Here is a 12,375-nt window from a genome sequence, read left to right as displayed (position 1 = left end):
GAGAGACTTTTCGGTTAATCATACCCCGGTTCTGAGATTCGGTTTTTTTTTTTTTTAAAGAGGTTTAAAATGTGTGTTGACTCCCAATTAAATCGGCTTTCCCTCCAATGGGGACACTGCTAATGGGATTTAAATGTTTGGGAAGTTTCAGCGGGACCCACAGTGGGAGATTTTTCTGACAGTGATGAAGCACCTCTTTTCAAGCAAGACAAATATCACGGAAGATATAATAGCGCACCTCTCTTGTAAAACTTTAATTTTGGAAAATAGCTAAATCATTCATCTCAATTAAAAAAAATATAACGAAGAGAAGCACAATTCGAAAACTTGGCAGTAAGGCTGGGATCTTAGCGCCTGTCATCAGACAATTCATTTCCCTTTTAATGCTTTCAATTCACGAATTTTGGAACACAGAGACACACGCTGCCAGGGTCACGGCAGGGGAGGTGAGAGAAGGAGGGCATCGGTCCCAAGTCCTGTGCCATGAGGATTTCTCTCTCACATGCCGGATGATATATACCAGATCACCACCCTTCCCCATCTGCAAAGAATTACTACGGTCACTTCTCCTCTAAGAGGCCTTCCCCGATTAAGCCCTCTTTCCCCCAAGCTTCTCTCCCTTCTGTGTCACCGATGCACTTCGATCTGTGACCTTTAGACATATGAGATTCTCCCCAACTCCACAGTACTTACGCCCGCAGCTTTAAATTCTGTATTTAAAATTACTTATTTATTCATATTAATGGCTATCACCCCCTCTAGGTCGCAAGTTCATTGTGGGCAGGGAATGTGCCTGCTAATTCTGTTCTATTATGCTCTCCCAAGTGCGCAGGACAGTGCTCTGCACTCAGTAAGTGCTCAACGAAGCCAGACCTGGGTGGCAACCTAGAGGCCAGCACCACGGCTGCCAGTTCTCTGACTTTCATTCATTCAATAGTATTTATTGAGCGCTTACTATGTGCAGAGCACTGTACTAAGCGCTTGAAATGTACAAATCGGTAACAGATCGAGACAGTCCCTGCCCTTTGACGGGCAAGACCGTGATCGATAGTTTAGAAAATCTAGGGGTGGAGGGGCCGGCGAATGCATGGCCGTGGTCCAAAGCAACTTGAAAAACGGTTAATCAGTTTCGGAATCATCTGAGCTTCTCATTTACTACGCTACCATCTTAATCTCCATGACTTTGGGCTACGGAGAGTGTGGCGATGATGATGACGGTCGTATTTTGTTAAGCGCTTACTATGTGCCGAGCACCGTTCTAAGCACTGGGGTAGATACAAGGTGATCAGGTGGGAAAGAGTCCCTGCCCCACACAGGGCTCACAGTCTCAATCCCCATTTTACAGATGAGGCAACTGAGGCACAGAGAAGCTAAGTCACCCAAGGTCATACAGCAGACAAGTGGCAGAGTTGGGATTAGAACTCACGACCTCTGACTCCCAAGCCCGTGCTCTTTCCACTGAGCCACGCTGCACTGTACCTACCCCAATCTGCAGTACATGGTAAGCACTTAAATACCACATTATTATGAATAATAATCAATAATAATGACAATCGTTATTATCGTTTCAGTCAGTTTTCAAGGAAAGGACACTGGAAAAGACACGCCCTTGATCTGAGAAAGACGTGCTAAGGTTCTGTGACTGAAATAACAACTGCTGCAAAACTCTTGGATTAGGAATATGATTGTCAGATGGAGTAGGGGAAGGCAAGTATACTGGAGAGAGCTCTAGTTCCATTAGAGAAGCAGCGTGGCTCAATGGAAAGAGCCCGGGCTTGGGAGTCAGAGGTCATGGGTTCGAATCCCCGCTCCGCCACTTGTCAGCTGTGTGGCCTTGGGTAAGTCACTTAACTGCCCGGTGCCTCGGGTCCCTCACCTGGAAAACGGGGATTAAGGCGGTGAGCCCCAGGTGGGACAGGCTGATAACCTTGTATCTACCCCAGCACTTAGAAAAGCGCTTGGCACACAGTAAGCGCTTAACGGATACCGTCCTTCTTATTAAGTGGTATGGGTGAGTGTGAGTGCACGGTGTGCAGTCGTCGCGGAAGGGCTGAGATGACAGCTGATCAATCGATAGGATTTACTGAGTGCTTACTCTGAGTGGAGCATTGTACTAAGCACTTGGGAGAGTAGTTGGGCATATGACCTGGGGAGAAGACTGTCGAAGGAAAGTATCATAGATGGGTGCCAGAGTTTTAAAAATGGTAGGGCATCTTCTAATTCTGTTGCATAGGACTCTCCCAAGAGCTTAGTACAGTGTTCTGCACATAGTAAGCAGTCAATAAATCAATTAGAATAAGTCAATTAGAGAAGCAGCGTGGCTCAGTGGAAAGAGCCCGGGCTTTGGAGTCAGAGGTCATGGGTTCGAATTCCGGCTCGGCCACTTGTCAGCTGTGTGACTTTGGGCAAGTCACTTCCCTTCTCGGTGCTTCAATTCCCTCATCTGTAAAATGAGGATTAAGACTGCGAGCCCCACGTGGGACAACCTGAGTCCCCCCGTGTCTCCCCCAGCGCTTAGAACAGCGCTCGGCACATAGTAAGCGCTTAACAAATACCAACATTATTATTATTATTATAAATTGACCGATCGATAAGAAGAGCAGGTGGGTCTGACTGGGACCAAAGTAGTGCTTATTTCTTCCACGAAACTCCCAGTTGAAATACAGCTTAAAGGCCCCCAAACCTTTAGCTTTGAGTTCAACGCAACGCAACTGGCGACCTTTGTTGGGAATCATCCAGATGGGCAGAAACCCTTTGACTTCAACGTAGGCAGGCGGAGCCTTCTGACCGCGCAAGCGTGTGCTTGAGAGAGTCCGCTAAGTGACCAGGAGAACACCCCATGAACAGCAGCTGTTTCTGAAGTGTTGCGGGTCTGGCCGAGGGCTGGAGTTGCAAGTCAATCAGTTAATGGTATTTATACAGTCAAGAATATTTACTGAGCGCTCGCTAGGTTCAGAGCACTCTACTAAGCCCTGGGGAGAGTGCAAGAGTGCTCTCTTGTTGAGCACTCCCTCAGAGAAGCAACACTGCATAAGGGACAGAGCGCGGGCCTGGGAGTCAGAAGGTCATGGGTTCTAATCCCAACTCTGCCACTTGTCTGCTGGGTGACCTTGGGCAAGTCACTTAACTTTGCTGTGCCTCGGTTCCCTCATCTGTAAATGGAGATTAAGACTGTGAGGCCGATGTGGGACAGGGGCCGTGTCCAACCCGATTATCTTCTATCTACCCCAGCGCATAGAACAGTGCCTGGTACAGTAAGCACTTAACAAATATCATCATCATCATCATCATTATTATTATTGTTATTACTCTAATTACTCTAGAGAAGCAACGTGGCTCAGTGGAAAGAGCCCAGGCTTGGGAATGAGAGGTCATGGGTTCTGATCCCAGCTCTGCCGCTTGCCAGCTGTGTGACTTTGGAGACTTTGGAGAAGGACTTTCTCCAAGGACTTTGGAGAAGCAGCGTGGCTCAGTGGAAAGAGCACGGGCTTTGGAGTCAGGGCTCATGAGTTCGAATCCCAGCTCTGCCACTCGTCGGCTGTGTGACTGTGGGCGAGTCACTTCACTTCTCGGTGCCTCGGTTCCCTCATCTGTAAAATGGGGATGAAGACTGTGAGCCCCACGGGGGACAACCTGATTCCCCTATGTCTACCCCAGCGCTTAGAACAGTGCTCGGCACATAGTAGGCGCTTAACAAATACCAACATTATTATTATTATTACTTTGGGCAGTTACCTCATCTGTAAAATGGGGATTAAAACTGTGAGCCCCACGGGGGACAACCTGATCACCTTGTATCCCCCAGCGCTTAGAACAGTGTTTTGCACATAGTAAGTGCTTAACAAATAATACCAACATTATTATTATTATCATCACTTCTCTGCATGTCAGTTTCCTCATCTGTAAAATGGGAATTAAGACCGTGAGCCCTATGTGGGACAAGGACTGTGTCCAACCTGATTAACGTCTATCTAGCCCAGCACTTAGTAAAGTGCTTAATCAACACCATAAAAAAACCAGTATTTCTCAAAGAGTAGTAGTTAGGGGGCAGGGCTGAAGTTTGGAAAATCCAAATTGCTCCGTTAGGCGGACGTGCTGAGCCACATTTACCAGGGGTAGGGTGGTAGATGGAAGGGTTAGTAAATATCCCGGCTCTGCCACTTGTCAGCTGTGTGACTGTGGGCAAGTCACTTCACTTCCCGGTGCCTCAGTGACCTCATCTGGGAAATGGGGATGAAGACTGTGAGCCTCACGTGGGACAACCTGATGACTCTGTATCTACTCCAGCGCTTAGAACAGTGCTCTGCACCTAGTAAGCGCTTAACAAATACCAACATTATTATTACTATCCCTGTTGGCACAACACCAACCCTCAAAAATTTCAGTTTGGCATCAAGGGGCCTATTAGATAGAATACGGGCCTGGGAGTCAGAAGGACCTGGGTTCTAATCCTGCCTCCGTCACTGGTCTCCTGTGTTTGACCTGGGGGGAGTCACTTCATTTCTCTAGGGCTCAGTTACCTCATCTGGAAAAGGGGGATCAAGAGCGTTAAGTCCCATATGGGACATGGACTGTATCCAACCTGATTAGCTTGTTTCTACCTTAGCACTTAGTACAGCATCTGGCATGTAGTAGGTGCTTACCAAATACCACTAAAAAGTGTTAGATTTTGTTAGAAAGCAGACATCTCAAGTGAACAAATTACTTTCCAAAAATACGCAAGCTCCAGAGAGACAGGAATTTTGACTTTAGACTGACCGGTGGATCCCAACTACCAGTACTTGGAGGGTAACGTGCGGGGGAAAACCAGAAAAAAGTAATTTCATTAGACTTGGAGAAGTCTAGGCAGATGTCAATCCATGTTTCAGAAAGACAAAAAAAAAATCAAAGTTATTAATGATCAAGTGTTCCTTCCAGACCAAAGCCTTTCCACAAAGTGATCAAATATTTAACAGAGGAACAGACAGATTCAGCTGAGGGCTTGAAACCCGGCCCTGAAGATAAGGGGCTCAGAACTCTGAGACTAAATATTCTGAAATAATCACGCTTAACCTCAACGGGCAATTCATTAACAATGGAATGGCCCAAAATGCACCTGTTTCTTTCAAAGAAGCATGATATCAAGGCGGGTCAGAGAGATTTAAGCTCACAGTACAGTGCTCTACACATGGTAAGCGCTCAATAACTACCACTGATGGATAGATCGGTTGAGATTTAGAGCACCGGAACTCCACTGAAGAGTGGAAGTTTGTTTATCCTCTTCCTCTCTCTCCCCGCAGCCCCGTCATGCTTACTTCCTTCGGGCTCCAGTGACTACTCCTTCCTCAGAGGCCCCAGTCAGCGGCTGCAACCACCGCCTGCATTCGCTTCTGCAAACCTGCCGGCCTTCTTCCGCTGAGAAGCAACATGGCCCACTGGAAAGAGCAGGGGCCTGGGAGTCAGAGGACCTGGGTTCCAATTCCGGCTCCGCGCTCGTCTGCTGCGAGACCACGGGCAAGCCACTTAACCTTTCTGGGCCTCAGTTCTCCCATCAGCAAAATGGAGATTCAACACCTGTTCTCCTTCCTAATTACTCTGTGAGTCCCATATAGGAAGTGATTATCCTGCATCTACCCCATTGCTGGGTATAGTACCTGGCATATAATTAGCGCTTAACAAATACCAAAATGATGATTATCATCATCATTCTCCCTCCCTGCCCTTCCCCAGCTTGCAGTGTTCATCGTCCAGGGGACAGGGACAGATGAGGATGGTATGGTGGTCCCAGGGGAGGCCTTGGAGGACATTGCCACCCACTTCCCCTCCCCTACAGCCTTCCCTCCCACCACTCAGAAAGCAACGCCGGGAGTAAGTCCCAAATATTTCACAGTCCAGAGCATTTTTTCCATAGTCTCTTCTCTCCCCAGGAAATACATATTCTCAATCTCGTCTACCTCACCCCCGACCTCTTGCCCACATCCTGCTTCTGGCCTGAAACGCCCTCCCCCTTCGTATCTAGACAGGCAATCGTTCTCCCCACCTTCTAAACCTTAGGAAAAACCATCCCATAGCCCTCATTTCCTCTTCGGCCACATTTCCTCTTCTCCCACTCCCTTCTGTGTCGCATTCGCACCCTTTATTCACCCTTCCCTCGGTCCCACAGCACTTATGTATAGATCTGCAATTTATTTTTTTAAAATTAATGTCTGTCTCCCCCTCTAGATTCAAAGCTGATTTGGGGCAGGGAACGTGTCTACAGATTCTGTAAGTGTTACTTTCCCAAGTGTTAAGTACGGTGCTCTGGAAACAGTAAGGGCTCAATAAACCTGGGTGCGTCCTCCCCTGCCTCCACGGTAGGCTACGGGTTACAGATATGGATAGAGCACGGGCCTGGGAGTCAGAGGGATCTGGGTTCTAATCCCGGCTCCGCCACTTGTCCGCTGTGTGAACTTGGGCCAGTCGCTTTACTTCTCTGGGACTCAGTTCTGTCTTCTGGAAAATGGGGATTAAGACTGTGAAGCCCCAGGTGGGACAGCGACTCTGTCCAACTCGATTACCTTGAATCTATCCCAACGCTTAGAAGAGAGTTTAGTACATAGTAAGTGCTGAACAGATATCATAAAAACTCCCACAATCAAATTTATTGAGTACTTACCTTGTGCAGAGCACTGTACTAAGTACTTGGGAGAATACAATATGACAATATAACAGACACCTTCCCTGCCCAAAATGAACTTCCACAATACATAAAGAAGAAAGGAGAAAGACCATCTAAATCCCAATCTGTCTAAAATAAAACCCTAACTACCCACCTGGGACAAACCATCCTAGAGAACGTCTTTTCTCCTGTCCTGCTCAAGAAGGTTCCTATCAATCAATCAATCTCAGTCATTGGTATTTACCGAGAGGTTACCGTGTGCAAAACACTGAATAAGCGCTTGGGAGAGAACAATGCAACAATATTAGTCACATTCCCACCCCACAAAAAGCTTATCCCATATGTGGGGTTTTGTAGCTCGAGAAATGTAGGCCTGGAGGTGGTTGGGTCCAGGCCCTTCAGGAAGGAAGCGGGGGTGGGGTCAAGTGATAATAATGAATAATAATTATAGTATTAGTTCAGCACCACGTGCTAAGCACTATGTTAAGCACCGAGATATTTACGAGATAATCAGGTTGGACAAGGTCCCTGTCAGATTCCGGTATTAAAAATTGGAGATGCTGCTTCCAGGCAGGTTTTTTGATCTCTGGACTTTGGATTGATTGATTATGGTATCTGCTAAGCACTTACTATCTGTCTAACACTGCCGTAAGCAGTGGGAAAGGTACAAGTAAATTAGGTCGGACACATTCCTATCCCGCATGGGACTCACGGTCTAAACAGGAGAGAGAACGGTATCCCCGTTTTACGGTTGCGGAAACCGAGACGCAGAGAAGTGAAGCGTCTTGTCCTAGGTCACACAGCAAGCCATTGGTGGGGCCGGGATTAGAACCCAGGTCCTTCTGACTTCCAGGCCCATGATCTATCCACTAGGCCACGCCGGATAAAAAAGCTGGCCTGTGTAATCTAAAAACAAAATACAGTGAAACGATTAAAGAACAGATTTTTATTGCAGGGCATGCTGGGATTTCCCGTTTCAGTTAATTGGAGATATGTGTGTGCATCCAGGGTGGAATAGACTACAAAGGCCCACCATCCATCTTCTTTTCCATTAAACTGACCCCGGGGATATTTTTGAAAGTTTGCATATAAAAAGGCGAACTTAGTGTACACTTTCAGGGCTGCGTTCTAAAGATTAGGTGCCCAGTTCCCATAATTGCAAATTTACTCCTCTGAGTCTGATGAAGAACCTCATTTTTCAGATATGATTTGCCGGTATTTGTTCAAGGTCCTTGTTCTGAGAGCCTAGGCCAGTTGATAAGCCTATTGCCTACTGTAAATGATAATAATGGCAGGCACATTTATATGGCATTTTCTCCTCTAACTTGGGCCCGGCTGGGAAGCGGTGCGGCCTAGTGGAAAGAGCAAGGGCCTGGAAGTCAGAGGACCTGGGTTCTAATCCTAGCTCCATCCCTTGCCCGGTATGTGACCTTAGGCAAGCCACTTCACTTCTCTGTGCCTCAGTTTCCTAACTAAATGAGGATGAAATACCTGCTCTCTCTCTTACTTAAACTGTGAGCCCCATGTGGGACAGGAATTGGTCAGGACCTGGTTAACTTGTATCTATCCCAGCACTTAGAACGGTACTTGACCCAAAGTAAACACTTAGCAAATGCAATAAAAACCAAAACAAAGAAACAAAAGTGTGGTTTCAATCCCGATGAACTCTGTGATAAGGAGAACTCATCCTATAATTATTCATTCATTCAATAGTATTTATTGAGCGCTTACTATGTGCAGAGCACTGTACTAAGCGCTTGGAATGGACAAATCGGTAACAGATACAGTCCCTGCCCTTTGATGGGCTTACGCTCTAATCGGGGGAGACAGACAGACAAGAATAATGGCAATAAATAGAATCGAGGGGAAGAGCATCTCAATAAAACAATAGCAAATAAATAGAATCAAGGTGATGTACAGCTCATTAACAAAATAAATAGGGTAATGAAGATCTATACAGTCGGGCGGACGAGTACGGTGCCGAGGGGATGGGACGGGAGAGGGGGAGGAGCAGAGGCAAAGGGGGGAGAAGAGGGTTTAGCTGCGGAGAGGTGAAGGGGGCCGGGGGAGAGGGAGCAGAGGGAGAAGGGGAGCTCAGTCTGGGAAGGCCTCTTGGAGGAGGTGAGTTCTCAGTAGGGATTTGAAGAGGGGAAGAGAATGAGTTTGGCGGAGGTGAGGAGGGAGGGCTTTCCGGGACCGCGGGAGGACGTGGCCCGGGGGTCGACGGTGGGATGGGTGAGAACGGGGGACGGTGAGGAGGTGGGCGGCATGGCATTTAAGTGCTATGCACTGGAGTAGATAAAAGGATAGGCCATCAAACCCAGTCTCTGACCCATATGGTCTCAAAATCTACTTTATCCCCCTTTTCCAAAAATAAGCTCAGAGAGGTTAAGCAACGGGCCCAGCCCGAGTCACACAGTAAACCGGAACAGAGCTGAGATTTGAACCCAACTTCTCTGACTCCTTCTGCTCTATGGTACGTGGGACAGCATGATATAAGCGAACACAAACTTTTTTCCACCATCCCATCCTATCCAAGTAGATGTGCATGGTTAGAAGAGCATTCCCTAATTTCCTACCTGTGTCCTATCCCAAATACATCCGATAACCCTTGAAGAACTAAGTGTGAAAAGAGGGACTTGAATACATATAGCGACAGATGAAAACTTACTAGTCAGATGGAACCAAAACACTGATGTCATTTTTCCTGCCCAGTTGGTGTAAAAAAACTGTTTTTTAAAATGACTTTTAAAGTCCTATTATTCTCCTGAAGCCAGCACAGCTGTTCTATTTATAATATAATGACTTCAAATTGGTTATGAAATCATTCTCAGTCTTCAGAAGGTAAAATTTTCTGGGACAAGACCAATTAGCAACAAGTCATTCGAGGCGAGACAAGTGTACCAACGGTCTCAAAAATACCACTGGTGCCACTTCTAAAAGAAGAGCAGTGGACTTAACTTTTTGAGATGAGGGAGAGGAATGTGGTGTGCTTTTGAGGTGTACTGCGTTATGCAATATTCAATAAAATCCTTGCGATGCTTGAAATGGCCAACTTCTAAGCAGTGTGAATTTGAAAATATATTCATTTCTTCCATAACACATCTTTTAACAGTAGGTTTCGAATAAAACACCATTGAAAAATACCTGGATATCCTGATATTAATGATCAGTCGGTCAATCAGCGATAATTATTGACGCTCACTGTCTGTGTAGAGCACCGTATTAAAAGCTTGCAGGATGCAACAGAAGAAATAAATATACGCACGCATGTACCACTGGACATGGAAAGGTGCTACAGTGCACGTTCTCTTTAAGTTTTCCCTCTCTAGACCGTAGGCTCCTTGTGGGCAGCCAACGCGTCTATCAACTCTGCTTTATTGTACTCTTCCAACAGCTTAGGACAGTCCCCCTTTTTAGACAGTAAGCCCAGTCTGTGCAGCGATTGTCTCTCTTTACTGCTCAGTTGTACTTTCCGATTACTTAGTACAGTGATCTGCACACAGTAAGCGCTCAATAAATACGATTGAAGGAATGAATAAATGAATGCTCTGCACACATTAAGTGTGCAATCCTACTCCAGTTCATACTTCATTCTGCTGCCTGGATCATTTTTCTGCCAAACTTTTCGGTCCACGTTTCCCCACTCCTCAAGAACCTCCAGTGGTTACCCATCCATCTCTGCATCAAACGGAAACTCCTCACCGCTGGCTTTAAAGCACTCGATCACCTTGCCCCCTCCTACCTCACCTCACTACTCTCCTACTACATCCCAGCCCGCACACTTTGCTCCGCTAATACCAACCTACTCACCTATCTCGCCACTGATCCCTCGCCCACATCCTGCCTCTGGCCTGGAACACCCTCCCTTTCAATATCCAACAGACAATCATTCTCCCCACCTTGAAAATTGAAGGCACATCTCCTCCACGAGGCCTGCCCTGACTAAGCCCTCATTTCCTCCTCTCCCACTCCCTTTTGGGTCACCCTTGCACTTGGATTGCCACCTTTTATTCACTCCTCCCTCAGCCCCAGAGCACTTATGCACGTCTCCACAATTTATTTATATTAATGTCTGTCTCTCCCTCTACACTATAGTCACCCCTCCCTCAGCCTCACAGCGCTTATGCACGTCTCCACAATTTATTTATTTATATTGTCTGTCTCTCCCTCTACACTATAAACTCATTGTGTGTCTGGATCGTGTCTACCAACTGTGATACGCTGTGCTCTCCTAAGCCCTTAGTAGAGTCCTCTGCACCCAGTGAGCACTCAATAAATACGTTAGATCGATTAACGCAGGGTTCAACGAGAAGGTAACCTCTGCAAAGTAGGCAAACAGAGTGTTGTCATTGTTTCTGAAAACAGCATTGTGTAGGAGAAGGTGGAAGCAAACCTGTCCTAGAACTGCTCATGGTCTTCTTCCCAAGCCCAAACTGGGCAAGGAGTGTGTCTACAACTCTGGTACATAATATTCTCCCAGATACTTACAAGTGTTCTAGTATAGCGCTCTGCACACAATAATCGCCCAGTAAATATGACTGTCTGACTGACACAATAAGTGCTCAATAAATACCATTAGATGAATCAACTAGGAGCAGATACCACCGGAAGGAGCGTCTGCGGAAAGTCCGACCCTCCCAGCATCACCTCCTCAGACCCTCGGCCTCTTTGCTCCCCATCCGAGGAGCCACTGTGTGTCGGTCGGAGAGCCGAGCGACGAAGGGACTGTCAGTTTGAAGAGACATGTAGCCGTTGATTTTCCATCCCATCAGGATCTCCGTGTTAGTCGTCAAAGAGCTCCCAGCTAGGTAAGATCAGTTACCTTCACCTCAAGTACAAAGAAGAAAAGGTGATGAGAGTTTGGATGCATTATTTTTCTCAAAAATACAGAGGAGGAATGCACGGATTTCACAAAAGAAGACAAAAGAGAAAGGAGAGGAAAGAGAAGACTAAAGAAACAGAAAAGGTATTGTCAAATTATTAGGTGCTATGCTGTAACCGCTTTAACGATTCTTGGTACTGTACTAACTGATGGTCGTCATCGACAACTCAAGGTAACTTGGACATACCCTCAGCCCCATAGCATTTATGTCTTGTCTTGTCTTATGCTGTCCAGTTGTTTCTGACCCATAGCGACTCCATGGACGCATCTCTTCCGGAATGCCCCATTCTCCATCTGCCATCATTCTGGTAGTGGATCCAAAGAGTTTTCTTGGTAAAATATGGAGGCGGTTTTCCATTGCCTCCTTCCATGCAGTAAACCCGAGTCTCCGCCTTCGACTCTCTCCCCTGCCGCTGCTGCCCACCGTGGGTGAGTTTTGACTTGTAGCAGATGGCCTTCCACTCGCTAGCCACCGGCCAAGCTAGGAATGGAACGGGTAGGCCTCTGCCTGACTCTCCCTCCCATAGCCGAGACTGGCAGAGTACTGGAAACTCTCCAGGTGTGACTCCGAGGTTACACTTATGTACTTATCCATAATTCATTTATATTCCTGTCTGTGTCCCCCTGTAAAATGGCAGCTCCTTACTGGGCAGGGAACCTGTCTACCAACTTTACTGTATTGTTCGCTCTCAAGAGCTTAGTACAGTCCTCTGTACACAGTAGACACTTCAATTCATTCTCTTCCCCTCTTCAAAGCCCTACTGAGAGCTCACCTCCTCCAAGAGGCCTTCCCAGACTTAGCGTCCCCTTTCCCCTCTGCTCCCTCTCTGCCTCCCCTTCACCTCCCCTCAGC

General features: G+C 46.9%; 1 non-coding gene across 1 annotated transcript; it reads right to left on the bottom strand.

Annotated features, from left to right (window-relative positions):
- Positions 1–11,961: 11,961 nt before the first annotated feature.
- LOC114812422 lies at positions 11,962–12,097 on the bottom strand. Its single transcript, XR_003760075.1, has one exon. It is a non-coding gene; the product is annotated as a small nucleolar RNA SNORA7 (small nucleolar RNA).
- Positions 12,098–12,375: the final 278 nt, after the last annotated feature.

Source organism: Ornithorhynchus anatinus, chromosome 5 (assembly GCF_004115215.2).
Source record: "Ornithorhynchus anatinus isolate Pmale09 chromosome 5, mOrnAna1.pri.v4, whole genome shotgun sequence".
Taxonomy (NCBI): domain Eukaryota; kingdom Metazoa; phylum Chordata; class Mammalia; order Monotremata; family Ornithorhynchidae; genus Ornithorhynchus; species Ornithorhynchus anatinus.
Note: the sequence above shows the minus strand (reverse complement) of the source record. Positions and strands in the feature narration are given on the sequence as shown.